This window comes from Schistocerca serialis, chromosome 6, assembly GCF_023864345.2.
Source record: "Schistocerca serialis cubense isolate TAMUIC-IGC-003099 chromosome 6, iqSchSeri2.2, whole genome shotgun sequence".
Lineage (NCBI taxonomy): Eukaryota > Metazoa > Arthropoda > Insecta > Orthoptera > Acrididae > Schistocerca > Schistocerca serialis.
Window position 1 is genome coordinate 242,903,180 of NC_064643.1, and position 16,007 is coordinate 242,919,186.

A 16,007-nucleotide genomic window follows, 5' to 3' on the forward strand; every position below is an offset into this window, starting at 1 on the left:
CAAAAACTCACTTTTACCTTTCAGGTGCCTAACTGCACAGCAGTTCCGGTACTGACAGGCCGCCGTGCCATCCTCGGCCCAGGGGCGTCACTGGATGCGGATACGGAGGGGCATGTGGTCAGCACACCGCCCTCCCGGTCGTATATCAGTTTACAAGACCGGAGTCGCTTTTTCTCAATCAAGTGGCTCCTCAGTTTGCCTGACAAAGGCTGAGTGCACCCCGCTCGCCAAAAGCACTCGGCACACTGGATGGACACCCATCCAAGTGCTAGCCCAGCCCGACAGTGCTTAACTCCGGTGAACTGACGCGTACCGGTGTTACCACTGTGGAAAGGCCGTTGGCCGGGTAGAAAGTCTGAAATGTCATGAGAAGATCCTGCTGCAACAAAAAACGTCTTTGTTTTAATGATTGCCTCCCAAATCGCGTAACATATTCGTGCTCTATTTCACAATAATGCAAGGTGATCTGTATTAAAAAAACTAAAAACCCGCCTCGATTGCGAAAAAATCACCTAGTGTTAGGTGTTAACCCAGGTTTCGGTGTAGATAACTGCACCTTCGTCAGAACAACAATGAAACCCACAAGTGCCTAAGAAGACCCTTGTCAATGATTAAAAGAAAGCGATAGATATACATTTATAAACGAAAAAGAAAAGGAAAACAACAAACAGTACATACGTACAAAGTCAAAACCACTACTTAACTTAATGGTGTACGCTCCACCTCACACCGGCCTATGTTCGATGGGCCATGATCCGCTATAAACTGCAGCTACAAACGGTCGCTCACTTACAAGCCTGACCCGCTACCTATGCACATGCGCAAGACAAGGGAAGTTACTTGAATGCGCATGCGCATACGAATACGAGAAAGTTTATACATGGGTCGGGGCTAAATAGGCCATATATTCCCAACCGTGGATCAACGTATATGAAAAAATGAAATGGATAGAACAAGAGACGAGCTAAATAGGAGATGAAACCTAAAAATAACCGCACACGGTTGCTTATGCTAGTAAAGAAATATACGAGGGTTATTCCAAAAGTAAGGTCCGGTTATAAAAAAAAAATCAAAACTAAAATGTTTTTTCAAAACAATTGTTTTATTTACATTCCTTACATCTTTATCTATTTTTCTACATAACTTCCATACTTATTTAAACATTTGTCACATCGTTCAACAAGCTTTTGAATGCCCATGTTATAGAAATCGGCCGCCTGTGACGATAACCAGTCCTTAACTGCTTCTTTCACTTCATCATCTGTGTCGAAGCGCTTGCCGCCGAGAAACTCCTTTAAGTAACGGAACAGGTGGAAATCACTTGGCGCCAGGTCTGGACTGTAAGGAGTATGGTCCATCTGTTCCCATCCAAATTTCTTGATCAGAGCTTGCGTTTCATTTGCAGTGTGGGGTCTGGCATTGTCATGCAACAACAAGATTCCAGACGACAAAAGACCACGTCGCTTATTCTGGATTGCACGTCGAAGTTTAGTCAGGGTAGCGCAGTAGGCGGCTTTATTAATCGTTGTTCCTCTCTCCATAAAGTCGACTAACAATACTCCACGTCTATCCCAGAACACAGTCGCCATAACCTTACGTGTTGAGATTGTCTGCTTTGCCTTGACCTTGACTGGCGATGACGTGTGACGCCATTGCATTGACTGACGTTTAGACTCTGGAGTGATGTGAGAAACCCATGTCTCATCCCCTGTGACAACATTGTCTAAAAGACTGTCACCTTCCTTATGATATCGCTCCAAAAAATCAAGAGCAAAAGCCATTCTTTTCATTCGTTGGGGCTCAGTAAGCAGCCTGGGAACCCAACGGGCACACAATTTGTGAAACTTCAAATGTTCAGACACAATTCTGTACAAAGTTGTTCTACTCACATTCGGAAAATGCATGTCTACGTCTGTAATAGTGAATCGGCGATCTTCACGAATTTTTTTGTCAACCGCATTGACCAAATCGTCTGAAATCACTGATGGTCGGCCACACCGTGGTTCATCGTGCACATTATCCCGTCCTTCATTAAAAGCTCGCACCCACTTGCGCACTTTACTGTCGCTCATTATGTTAGGACCGTACACTTCAGTAATCTGCCGATGGATTTCCGCCGCTGAATTGTTTCTTGCAGACAAAAACCGTATCACTGCCCTTACTTCACAATCGGCGGGCTGATCAATTGTCTTAAACATTGTAAAGTGACACTGTGAACTACACTCAGCAACAGTAACAAAGCGAATGGCGGCGTTTGACGCGCAAGGCTTGCCGGGAGTCGGCGCGCATGCGTGTTTTGTCATTGGCGCCAAATTTCAATAGTTACGGCGAATCGGACCTTACTTTTGGAATAACCCTCGTATATGAAGCTACCTTTGACAACAGGAGGAACTCTTAAAAACTAAAAGCCAGTAGTAAGCCTTGGGGGGGGGGGGGGGGGCTGAGGGGACGTAATGTAAAGACGTCGTGATGATAAAAATATAGGGATAAAACGTGAGGTGTTCAACGGGCTAAAATCACCTTCATCGAAAAAGGAAAATGAGGATAAAAAGGAAGAAGATGAACAGCTTTAATATATTAGCCAACGATTGCTGACGCGCTGCGATTTTGAAGGTTCTTACAAAATGAGCTGCCCTTCTTTGAAATTTTTCGATGTTCTCCTTCAATCTCACACGATGCGGATCGTATATCGCAAAGCAATACCGCAGAAAATGGCGGACAAATGTGGTGCAGGTAGTCTCTTTAGTAGACCTGTTGCACCTTCTACGTTTTCTGCCAACAAATCGCAGTCTTTCCTTTCCCCACAACATTATCCATGCGATCGTTCCAATCTAAGTAATTTGTAACTGTAGTCCCTAAGGATTTAGTTGAACGTACAGTCTTTAGATTTGTGTGGTTTATGGGGTAACAGAAATTTAGCGGATTTCTTTTAGTATTCATGTGGATGACAGCAAACTTTTCGTTATTTTGAGTCGACTATCACTTTTCACACCAGACGGATATCTTGTCTAAATCATTTTGAAATAGGTTTTGGTCGTCTGTTGACTTTACAGGACGGTAACTGACAGTATAATCTGCAAACAACGTAAGAGGGTTGCTCAGATTGTCTCCTATGTCGTTTGTGTAGATCACGAACGGCAGAGGACCCATAATACTTGCTTCGTGAGCGTCAGATACTACTTCTGTTTTACTCAAAAACGTTCCATCACTTACTACGAACTGTGACCTTTCTCATAGGTAATCCCGAATCCAGTCGCACAACTGACGCGATTCTCCAAATGAACGCAATTTGATTACAAGTCGCTTGCAAGGAATAATGTCAAAAGCATTCTGGAAATCTAAAAGTATGTAATCAGTTTGACATCCCCTGTCGATAACACTCATTACTTCGTGAGATTAAAGACCTAATTGTGTTTCACCAGTACGATACTTTCTAAATTCATATTGACAATTTGTCAAGAAATCGTTTTCTTCGAGGTAATTCATACTGTTCACACAGTATATGATCCAAAAACCTACAGTAAATCGACGTTAGTGATACGGGAACGTAATTCAGCGGATTACTACTATTGCCTTTCTTGGGTATTGGTGTGGTTTGTGCAGCATTCCAATCTTTAGGTACGGATGTTTGGATGGACAAGTGGTTTTATATGACTGTTAGGTACGGAGCTATTTTATCAGCATACTCTGAAAAGAACCTGACTGGTATACAATTTGGAACAGAGGTCTTGCCATAGTTAAATGGCTTAAACTGCTTTCCTACACCAGGATATCTACTTCTACACTACTGGCCATTAAAATTGCTACACCAAGAAGAAATGCAGATGATAAACGGGTATTCATTGGACAATTACGTTATACTAGAACTGACGTGAGATTACATTTTCACGCAATTTGGGCGCATACCCGGAACAACTACCTCTGGCCGTAATAACGGCTCTGATACGCCTGGGCATTGAGTCAAACAGAGCTTGGATGGCGTGTACATTTACAGCTGCCCATGCAGCTTCAACACGATACCACAGTTCTTCAAGAGTAGTGACGGGCGTATTGTGACGAGCCAGTTGCTCGGCCACCATTGACCAGACGTTTTCAATTGGTGAGAGATCTGGAGAATGTGCTGACCAGGGCAGCAGTCGAACATTTTCTGTATCTAGAAAGGCCCGTACAGGACCTGCAACATGCAGTCGTGCATTATCCTGCTGAAATGTAGGGCTTTGCAGGGATCGAATGAAGGGTAGAGCGCCGGCCGTTGCGACACGTGAGGTTCTAGGCGCTTCAGTCTGGAACCACGTGACCGCTACGGTCGCAGGTTCGAATCCTGCCTCGGGCATGGATGTGTGTGATTTCTTTAGGTTAGTTAGGTTTAAGTAGTTCTAAGTTCCACAGATGTTAAGTCCCATAGTGCTCAGAGCCATTTTTGAAGGGTAGAGTCACGGATCGTAACACATCTGAAATGTAACGTAAACTGTTCAAAATGCCGTCAATGCGAACAAGAGGTGATCGACACGTGTAACCAATGGCACCCCATACCATCACGCGGGGTGATACGCCAGTATGGCGATGACGAATACACGCTTCCGATGTGCGTTCACCGCGATGTCGCCAAACACGGATGCGACCACCATGATCCTGTAAACAGAACCTGGATTCATCCGTGCTCCCAGGTTCGTCGTTGAGTACACAATCGCAGGCGCTCCTGTGTGTGCTGCAGCGTCAAGGGTAACCGCAGCCAAGGTCTCCGAGCCGATAGTCCATGCTGCTGCAAACGTCGTCGAACTGTTCGTGCAGATGGTTGTTGTCTTGCAAACGTCCCCGTCTGTTGACTCATGGATCGAGACGTGGCTGCACGATCCGTTACAGTCATGTGGATAAGATGCCTATCATCTCGACTTCTAGTGATACGAGGCCGTTGGAATCCACCACGGTGTTCCGTATTGCCCTCCTGAACCCACCGATTCCATTAGCTGCTAACAGTCATTGGATCTTGACTAAGGCGAGCAGCAATGTCGCGATACGATAAACAGCAGTCGCGATAGGCTACAATCATACCTTTATCAAAGTCGGAAACGTGATGGTACGCATTTCTCCTCCTTACACGAGGCATCACAACGTTTCACCAGGCAACGCCGGTCAACTGCTGTTTTTGTATGAGAAATCGGTTGGAAACTTTCCTCATGTCAGAACGTTGTAGGTGTCGCCACCGGCGCCAACCTTGTGTGAATGCTCTGAAAAGCTAATCATTTACATATCACAGCATCTTCTTCCTGTCGTTAAATTTCGCGTCTGCAGCACATTATCTTCGTGGTGTAGCAACTTTAATGGCCAGTAGTGTAACTAATAACGAGGTACTGAATGGAGCTGGGAAAAAAGGAAATCTGTGACACAAACTGTCTAGAAGAAGGATCGGTTGATAGGAAACATTCTGAGATTCAAGGAATCATCAGTGTAATATTGGAAGGGATTCGGAGGGGGAGGGGGGGGGGTAAAATCGTGGAGGGATGAATGCAGTAAGCAGACTCAGAAGAATGCAAGTTGCAGTGGTTATTTGGAGGTTTGTGCAGGACAGAGTTGCATGGAAAGCTGCGTGAAATACATTTTGTCTTTGGTCTGAAGGCCACTAAAACAACACATTGAGGGACTACTGTTACAAGGGATAGTACGTAGAAATGACTGAGACACAGACTCCGGGATGTTTTAAGAATGAATTTCAGTTTGTAGCTGAGTATGTGGGCTGTTTTAAAACTTCTTGGCAGATTAAAACTGTATGCCAGACAGGATCTCGAAACTTTCCTCATGGCAGCATGTTGTAGGTGTCGCCACAGACGCCAACTTTATGTGAATGGTCTGAAAAGCTAATCATTTGTATATCATCGCATCTTCTTCCTGTCGGTTAAATTTCGCGTCTGTAGATCGTCATATTCGTGGTGTAACAATTTTAATGGCCAGTAGTGTAAATTAATCATGTTGGTGGTTGTTCGAGATTTGAATTCTGTAACATTTACTTCGTCTTCTTTGGTGATAGAATTTCTGAAAACCGTGTTTAGTAACTTCGTTTTATTGGCACTGTCATGAGTGGTATCACCATTGTTACAACGCAGTGGAGGCACTGACTACGTCTCGTGGCTAGTGTGCTCCACATAAGCCCATAACCTCTCTGGGCTTTCTGTCAGATTTCGGCACAAAGCTTCGTTGTGGAAAGTATTAAAAGAATCTCGCACTGAAGTTCGCGATAAATTTCGAGCTTCTGTAAAGCTTCGCAGATCTTGCGTATTTTGCGTTCTTTTAAATTCGGCAAGCTTTTTTCGTTGCTTCTTTAATACTGTTCTGAAGTCTTTTGTTTATGTGTGACTATGTCCTCTGCAAAACGAGGTGGAGCGTCGTTGTGAAGCAATATTAATCTCTGTGCAACTTCCTGCAACGCTTCGTCTTGTGAGCCTCCTGTAGCTTAATCAGGGGATTTCGGTAATACATTCCAGTAGCAACACACCGTGATAGTCGCGGAAACCACTCTGTGTTGGGTATGGCTTCATACGCAGCTGCAAGGAGAAGTGGACTGCAGCAAGATTCATTACAAAAATGGCTCTGAGCACTATGGGAATTAACATCTGAGGTGATCAGTCCCCTAGAACTTAGAACTACTTAAACCTAACTAACCTAAGGACATCACACACATCCATGCCCGAGGCAGGATTCGAACCTGCTACCGTAGCGGTCGCGCGGTTCCAGACAGAAGCGCCTAGAACCGCTCGGCCACAGTGTCCGGCAGATTCATTACAAATATCACGAAAAGAGTCACCAAGGATGAGGCTCGCTGTACTAGGCACGAACGATGGTGGTGTAGCGATGATGCACCAAGCACCGTCCTATATCCCGGCATCAGAGGGTGTTCGTAGTACTGAGCCGCTGGAGGCGTGGTTCAGTAGGCACACACTATCGGATCTGCCATATCCCCACTCGACTGCTATCGGCGTCTAACGGAAACTTGCAATTCTGTTACCAACTGTGGGACGCCCGTGCGGTAGGATAGATGCTTGATATCAGACTCTCCATCACTATTTCTAGTGACTGGGTATTCACTTGTTTCAGAGGTACCGAATTCACAAGCTTCCCGTGAATGCTTTGCTCCATTGTGTTGGAGTTGTAATGATGCTCTCTAACGACGGTAACATTTCAGTTACTGATTCGGGACAGTTGGCATTCTGAACTGGCGGCCACTTTTGTCGTGTTCAAAATCACAGCTGTTTGTCACTTTTTCTACTATCGCCTCGATTGTCATACACCGGTGCCTGTTCTCTTGCTATTCTCGGCTGCTCACAGAAGTTGGTCTGCCACTTCGTTCTTTGCGCTGTTTGACCACAGTGGAAGCGTCTGCTCCACCTAACTAGTGTGTCATACGATAATGCACTGTTGCCATACACTTCCATCAAATCACATAGATTGTTGGAGCGTTGTTCCCCTTCAAACGCGGAAAACGAAGTACTTCACGGCACTGCAGTTTGCCAGTACGCTGCTCCATTTTGTTTTGACTCCTCTACCGTCGTGCTACAGTACTGCGATGCAGGAATTTCATTGCGTACGAGGACTGTGAACATGTGCCTGCTAACTAACAAAAAATTAATTATGTTACTTAATTTCTGCGAAGTGCTAATTAACACTGTATCACTACACCTCATAAGACGTACAGGTCGACTGGATTGATAACCGCTGGGAGCAATGGTCTATCTAATCTATAAATAGGACACATCCGGACGCATCAAGAGATAATTTGGTAATGGAGGGCTGAGGAGTGACGAGTGGTGGGGGGCGGGGGGGGGGGGGAGAGGGGGAACCATAATTCGAGGGGCTTGATCACCGTAAGCAGGTGCGAGTGGATGAAGGTTGCAATAATTGTGGACAGGTAAAGAGTCTTGCACAGAATAGATTATCGTGGAGAGTCGCGTCAAACGGGTCTTGGACAGAATATAACAACTACAACTAATTTGTAATGAACTGAGAAGGTAATTTGTGCAACCCCTACGGAAAGCATTCGAGAAAATTTACGTTCCATTATTGAGTTGACTGAATGGGCACGACCCGAAAGCGATTTAAAAAAAAGGTAGACAGGGGAAATTACCACTAGGCTGCCTCATGCCGTATGCTTAGACTGAGATATCGAGATAGCTATGCTGCTTCTCGTTCAGATACAATAGGCGATCAAAATGAGCGTTCCAATGGAAAATTGTAAAAATTTTGCTGTACGTTCTGTGATAAGGTTTTTGTTGGTGAAATATCCTCGTCACGAAATTTCTGCGACAGTGATGTCATTTGTTTAACACTCAAAAGCCATATGTTTGTCGTCAGCGAACTGGTACAAAATATTGTCGAAAAAATCGTGAAAATCAGTGTATCACGACTATTGCGCAACTGTTCACAGATTTCTCGCAGTGTTTTGCACTAGATGTTGCTAAACAATTAGAGTACAACAAGTTCTGTGCCCGTTGGTTTCCTTATCTCCCTTCTGAGAAACAAATGACTCAACACGTGATAGCTTCCTTTTTCATTACGATGTAGAGCGGGATGATCTACTGAACAGTATCGTGACCTTAGACGTTCTATGACATATGGGTCTTCTATGCCAACATAGAGCCGAAACCGCAGTTAATGTTGAAATAAATAAAGACTTACATTTGTTAGTCAGAGATGTTAATTTTATTTCTGGATTTCATGAAACGTGGAACGATAATTCATCTCCAAATGTGAGTCATGAGCCATTCAAAATATGCCACGCCGCCTTAGGACTACAGGTTTCCTGTTTTTGGATTACTGTGCCCGGTAAACACAAGAATAGTTATGCTAGTTCAAAAGAGAGTTTTTTTCATCTACATTTATTCTCCGGAAGCCACCCAACGGTATGTGGCGGAGGGCACTTTACGTGCCACTGTCATTACCTCCCTTTACTGTTCCAGTCGCGTATGGCTCGGGGGAAGAACGACTGCCGGAAAGCCTCCGTGCGGGCTCGAATCTCTCTAATTTTACATTCGTGATCTCCTCGGAATGTATAAGTAGGGGGAAGCAATATATTCGATACCTCATCCAGAAACGCACCCTCTCGAAACCTGGACAGCAAGCTACACCGCGATGCAGAGCGCCTTTCTTGCAGAGTCTGCCACTTGAGTTTGCTAAACATCTCCGTAACGCTATCACGCTTACCAAATAACCCTGTGACGAAACGCGCCGCTCTTCTTTGGATCTTCTCTATCTCCTCCGTCAACCCGACCTGGTACGGATCCCACATTGATGAGCAATACTCAAGTATAGGTCGAACAAGTGCTTTGTAAGCCATCTCCTTTGTTAATGGACTGCATTTTCTAAGGACTCTCCCAATGAATCTCAACCTGGTACCCGCCTTACCAACAATTAATTTTATACGATCATTCCACTTCAAATCGTTCCGCACGCATACTCCCAGATATTTTACAGAAGTAACTGCTACCAGTGTGTACCAGTGTTTGTTCCGCTATCATATAATCATACAATAAAGGATCCTTCTTTCTATGTATTCGCAATACATTACATTTGTCTATGTTAAGGGTCAGTTGCCACTCCCAGCACCAAGTGCCTATTCGCTGCAGATCTTCCTGCATTTCGCTGCAATTTTCTAATGCTGCAACTTCTCTGTATACTACAGCATCATCCGCGAAAAGCCGCATGGAACTTCCGACACTATCTACTAGGTCATTTATATATATTGTGAAAAGCAATTGTCCCATAACACTCCCCTGTGGCACGCCAGAGGTTACCTTAACGTCTGTAGACGTCTCCCTATTGAGAACAACATGCTGTGTTCTGTTTGCTAAAAACTCTTCAATCCAGCTACACAGCTGGTCTGATATTCCGTAGGCTCTTACTTAGTTTATCAGGCGACAGTGCGGAACTGTATCGAACGCCTTCCGGAAGTCAAGGAAAATAGCATCTACCTAGGAGCCTGTATCTAATATTTTCTGGGTCTCATGAACAAATAAAGCGAGTTGGGTCTCACACGATCGCTGTTTCCGGAATCCATGTTGATTCCTACAGAGTAGATTCTGGGTTCCCAGAAACGACATGATACGCGAGCAAAAAACATGTTCTAAAATTCTACAACCGATCGACGTCAGAGGTATAGGTCTATAGTTTTGCGCTTCTGCTCGACGACCCTTCTTGAAGACTGGGACTACCGATGCTCTTTTTCAATCGTTTGGAACCTTCCGTTCCTCTAGAGACTTGCGGTACACGGCTGTTAGAAGGGGGGCAAGCTCTCTCGCGTACTCTGTGTAGAATCGAATTGGTATCCCGTCAGGTCCAGTGGACTTTCCTCTGTTGAGTGATTCCAGTTGCTTTTCTATTCGTTGGACACTTATTTCGATGTCAGCCATTTTTCGTTTGTGCGAGGATCTAGAGAAGGAACTGCAGTGCGGTGTTCCTCTGCGAAACAGCTTTGGAAAAAGGTGTTAAGTATTTCAGCTTTACGCTTGTCATCCTCTGTTTCAATGCCATCATCATCCCGGAGTGTCTGGATATGCTGTTTCGATCCACTTACTGATTTAACGTAAGACCAGAACTTCCTAGGATTTTCTGTCAAGTCGGTACATAGAATTTTACTTTCGAATTCACTGAACGCTTCACGCATAGCCTTCCTTACGCTAACTTTGACATTGTTTAGCTTCTGTTTGTCTGAGAGGTTTTGGCTGCGTTTAAACTTGCAGTGAAGCTCTCTTTGCTTTCGCAGTAGTTCCCTAACTTTGTTGTTGAACCACGGTGGGTTTTTCCCGCCCCTCACAGTTTTACTCGGCACGTATCTGTCTAAAACGCATTTTACGATTGGATTGAACTTTTTCCATAAACACTCAACATTGTCAGTGTCGGAACAGAAATTTTCGTTTTGATCTGTTAGGTAGTCTGAATTTGCCTTCTATTACTCTTGCTAAACAGATAAATCTTCCTCCCTTTTTTTATATTCTTATTTACTTCCATAGTCAGGGATGCTGGAACGGCCTTATCATCACTGATTCCTTGTTATGCGCTTACAGAGTCGAAAAGTTCGGGTCTGTTCGTTATCAGTAGGTTCAAGATGTTATCTCCACGAGTCGGTTCTCTGTTTAATTGCTCGAGGTAATTTTCAGATAGTGCATTCAGTATAATGTCACTCGATGCTCTGTCCCTACCACCCGTTCTAAACATCTGAGTGTCCCAGTCTATATCTGGTAAATTGAAATCTCCACCTAAAACTATAACATGCTGAGAAAATTTATGTGAAATGTATTCCAAATTTTCTCTCAGTTGTTCTGCCACTAATGCTGCTGAGTCGGGAGGTCGGTAAAAGGAGCCAATTATTAACCTAGTTCGGTTGTTGAGTGTAACCTCCACCCATAATAATTCACAGGAACTATCCACTTCTATTTCATTACACGATAAACCACTACTAACAGCGACAAACACGCCACCACCGGTTGCATGCAGTCTATCCTTTCTAAACACCGTCTGTGCCTTTGTAAAAATTTCGGCGGAATTTAGCTCTGGCTTCAGCCAGCTTTCCGTACCTATAACGATTTCAGCTCAAATTTGTGTTGTGCAGCCAAGACATACCACAAAGTTCTTTCCCTTCTTCATGCAAACGAAAAAGTAGCTTGGCTTCCAATGCTTTGACTTCGAAGATGAAATTCAAGATGCTGTCATGGACAGGCTGCAATCTCAGGCGGCAGAATTTTAAACGAAAGTAATTTGTTCACTCATTAAGAGACAAAGTAATACTTGTATAAATAGGTAATACATAGATACAGTTTTAAGATACCTGCATAAATTTAGTTCAATAAAATCAGTACTCTATTTTCCAGCCCATGGGTTGCTTTTCAGACATCTCTCGTATTTTTAGAGTGTCGTGAAATACTAAAACATTAAGAAACATCCATGGGAGGCTTAAACTCCATATCATGAGCAAGTGAACTAGAGACATCTTACCCTTCCAAAAAGTTAGTCATCAATGAGGAAAGAGCTTTCTGAACTTGTTACCAGCTAACATTTTACCCATGGCTTTGCCCATGTATGTCTAAGTACATACATTGCTTACATCTCCTCATCCTCATTCATTTGTCCATCTCTTCTTCCTCCCATTCTCTTTCTTTCTCCATCTTCCTCCCTCTCTCGGTCCCATCTCCCCCTTTCGTCTTCACATTCTCCTCAGACTAACTCCTCCTCCCCATCTCTTTATCTCCTCCTTCCCCTCTCTCTGTTCACCTCCAACACCCCCCCACCTCCCTGTTCATCTCCTCTTCAGCTCTAGCCATTTCCTCCACCCACTACCTATTCACCCATCCTCCACCCCCTATCTCTGTACATCTCTTCTTCCCTCCTTCCCCTCTGTCTCTGTCGCCTCCTTCACGTCCTCCTGATCATCTCCTACTTCTCCCTCTGCGTATCTCCTCCTCACCCTTCTCTCAGTCATCTGCTTTTCCCCCTACCTGTTCACTCTTTCTCCTCCCCCTAATCTTGGTCCACCTCCTCCTGCCCCTCTCACTGACAATCTCTTACCCAACTTCTAACACTATCTCTCCTCCTCTGTCTCTGTCCTTCCCTTCCGCTCTCCTCTCTGTCAGTCCCTATCCTTCTAAAAAATGGTTCAAATGGCTCTGAGCACTATGGGACTTAACATCTATGGTCATCAGTCCCCTAGAACTTAGAACTACTTAAACGTAACTGACCTAAGGACGTCACACACATCCATGCCCGAGGCAGGATTCGAACCTGCGACCGTAGCAGCCGCGCGGCTCCGGACTGAGCGCCTAGAACCGCTAGACCACCGCGGCCGGCCCCTATCCTTCTACCCCTCTCTCTATATCTACTTCATCCTCCCACCTCTACGTGTCTATCTCATCCTCTCCCGTCACGTGTGCCCCTCTATTCGTCCCCCCTTTCACTGTCTTAATCTCACTACCCTTCTTCTTCTCCTCCCTGAGCCGTCCGCGATGGCCGAGCGGTTTTAGACGCTACAGTCTGGAACCGCGCGACCGCTACGGTCGCAGGTTCGAATCCTGCCTCGGGCATGGATGTGCGTGTTGTCGTTAGGTTAGTTACGTTTAAGTATTCCAAGTTCTAGGAGACTGATGACCTCAGAAGTTAAGTCCCTTAGTGCTCAGAGCCATCTGAGCAATTTTTTTTTCACCTCCCTGTCTCTGCTCAGTCATGCCAAACTGTATGTATTACCCATCTGCTGTCATGCCAAACCCCATGTATTAGCCTGTGGAATGCATTCTAATACTACCTGCACAAGACGCCCGTCATGCAGGCCAGCCTTGGTGTCATGGCTTACCAACAATTTCACTCCCCACCCCAACCCTATGGCCGGCCGTTGTGGCCGAGCGGTTCTAGGCGCTTCAGTCTAGGACCGCGCGACCGCTACTGTCGCAGATTCGAGCCCTGCCTCGGGCATGGATGTGTGTGATGCCCTTAAGTGAGTTGGCTTTAAGTCGTTCTAGGTTCTACGGGACTGGTGACCTCAGGTGTTGAAGACCCATAGTGCTCTGGGCCATTTGAACCCAACCCTACGGAAAATGGATGCTACAATATTTCTTCTAAAATAATAAGCAATACGAGTACTAAACGTAATTGTAATTGATCCAGATGCTTAGGACGATTTGCGGAACACACATCTAGAAACATTCATATCTTTGTTTTATATATGTATAGGATTAATGCAAAAGAAACTGCGAGAGGATGTGCGGAACAAATATCTGTGTTTTATATATGTATAGGATTAATGCAAAAGAAACTGCGAGAGGGACCTTTGTAAACAGTGGGTCTAATGTACATGAAAGCCAATTAAACGGCTTGAAGTACTCAGTTAGAGAGCCCCTTGTCTACTGATAAAATTGGCTATGTTACGTACATGATGTGAGCAGAGAGTGCTTGAATCACCGGCCTTTAAACCAACTGTATTTTGGAGGTATGAGGATCGTACTTTTATGGCGTCAAGGAGAAGATAAATTAAAGGTGCTTTTTCATCATCTCGACTCTATTTCTAATTATTTACGATTCGTTATGCAAGCACTGTCCGATGCTGTCTGCATTTCTTGATGTGTCGGTTCGATGGAAGACTGAAGGCTGGAGAATTCAGTTTAACGTCAGCCCATTAGTACCGATTTGTATTTAATCCTCGAATTGTCATCACCTGTCGCAAACTAGAGTGCACTTAAAGCACTTGCATACGGAGCTCACTCAGTCTCAGATTCAGATAGTTTACCTAAAGAGCTCGCCAATCTAAAGACGCTGTAAACGGAAAATGGATATTGTGCTCAGCAGGTAACAGGACACTACCGGTTAAAATCGAGAACCAGGAAGTGGATAAAGAGGAGAGCACGCTGTCAAAATCTTTAGTTTTCCTTCCCTTTGTTGATAATATTTCGTTTAAGTTGCAATAATCCGCTGCAACTTTTACGTGAACATAGTATTCCGCCCATCATCTGAGATTGCAGACCTGTAATTAGTGAATGACAATTTGTTTTTGGGGAAGGCTGGAATTTACAAAATACCTTTCAAGTGTACTATGGATTCATGGGACTTAACACGAGCACCGTGGCAGAAAACTGGACCGAACATCAACGCTACACTCGCATTTTGCAAACAAGCAACTCTGCTACTGCCGAATATTGTATCCAGACCGAACATCTATTGGAATATGATAAAACAATAATTTTAGGCACAGCAGCATCTTGGGACTTCATTGTTAAAGAATACCTTGCAGAAAATCTGATGAACTGTGACAGCGGCTGCAAACTGGATAATGTGGGGAGTCCTATTATCTTCACGATTTCCGTTAATCGAAAACAGATTACGCCGATGGCTGCAGTGAGCGAAAATTCTGACGACAGCAGACTTCCGCTGCTGCACCAGCGAGAGCGCTGCACGTCGTCAGTGTGTTCAGTCTGTCCCCACGATCGAGCATTCGCGGAATATTCACAGCGCGCTAATACATTACGGAACGAAGGATGTCTTCGTTGGTCTACGATGGCTCATCTGGGGATGACTGCAAGTTGCCCAGTTGAAATATCGTGGAGGGTAATTAAAGACGACAGGCTACATGCCTGAAATTTCTTTGAACATTTAGTTCGCTTCTTAAATATGAAAAGTCACATAACGACAGTCTTTCTTTCTAAGTTTGATTTTTCTTGGTCGTTCTTTATTCTTGTCTCGGCAAAAATGGACAGTTTTTCGTCTTCGCCTTAGAAACACAATGCAGAAGCCGCTACATTTATCTACATTTATCCTCCGTAACTCAGCATATGGTCTCTGGCGGAGGGAAATTCTGGAAGAGAGGAACGTAGGGCTTAGCATCTCTCTGATGACATGGTCGCTAGACACGGTACATAAGCTCGTAGAGGAGAAGCATGAAGAAGGAAATCGGCTGCACATTTCAAAGAAACCGACATTTCTCTTAAGCGATTTAAGGAAATAACAGAATATATAAATGCGGACGGCTGGACGAAGTTTTGAACCATCTTCCTCCCGAATACCAGTCCAGGATTGCTACTTGTCGCTGTGTTCTCACGCTGGTTCGGTACTTATGTACTATTATCACCCTCCCTCCTCCTCGCCTTTCCCTGCTCCATTCGCGAATGGTGGCTGGAAACGATTTCTTTGAGTTTCTCGTCGTGGTTATGTCCCGAGACATATGTAGTCACCCTAGTTTAGGTCGCTCCTGTGTTTTAATCCTATGTCCATTACGGTTCTTACAGTTTCCCTTGATTTAGTGTCAATAGCAAACTCAGTAATAATGGATTTCTTCCCCTGTTTATGGGTAACACGTTACATTTATTTACGTTCAGAGTCAGCTGCCAATAACTATGCCAACAGACACCCTTTGCAAGTCCTACCACATTTCCCTAGTATTCTCATAACTTTGTTATGGACAATATTGTCGTCCGCGAACAGCCTTTTTGCAAACAGTAACAACCTTTTTACACTCCTTTCGGGTATCCTCTAAATTACTTTTA

At 44.5% G+C, this 16,007-nt stretch overlaps 1 pseudogene; it reads right to left on the minus strand.

Moving 5' to 3' along the window:
- Window positions 1-225: 225 nt before the first annotated feature.
- Window positions 226-343, minus strand: LOC126485691 (5S ribosomal RNA; annotated as a pseudogene).
- Window positions 344-16,007: the final 15,664 nt, after the last annotated feature.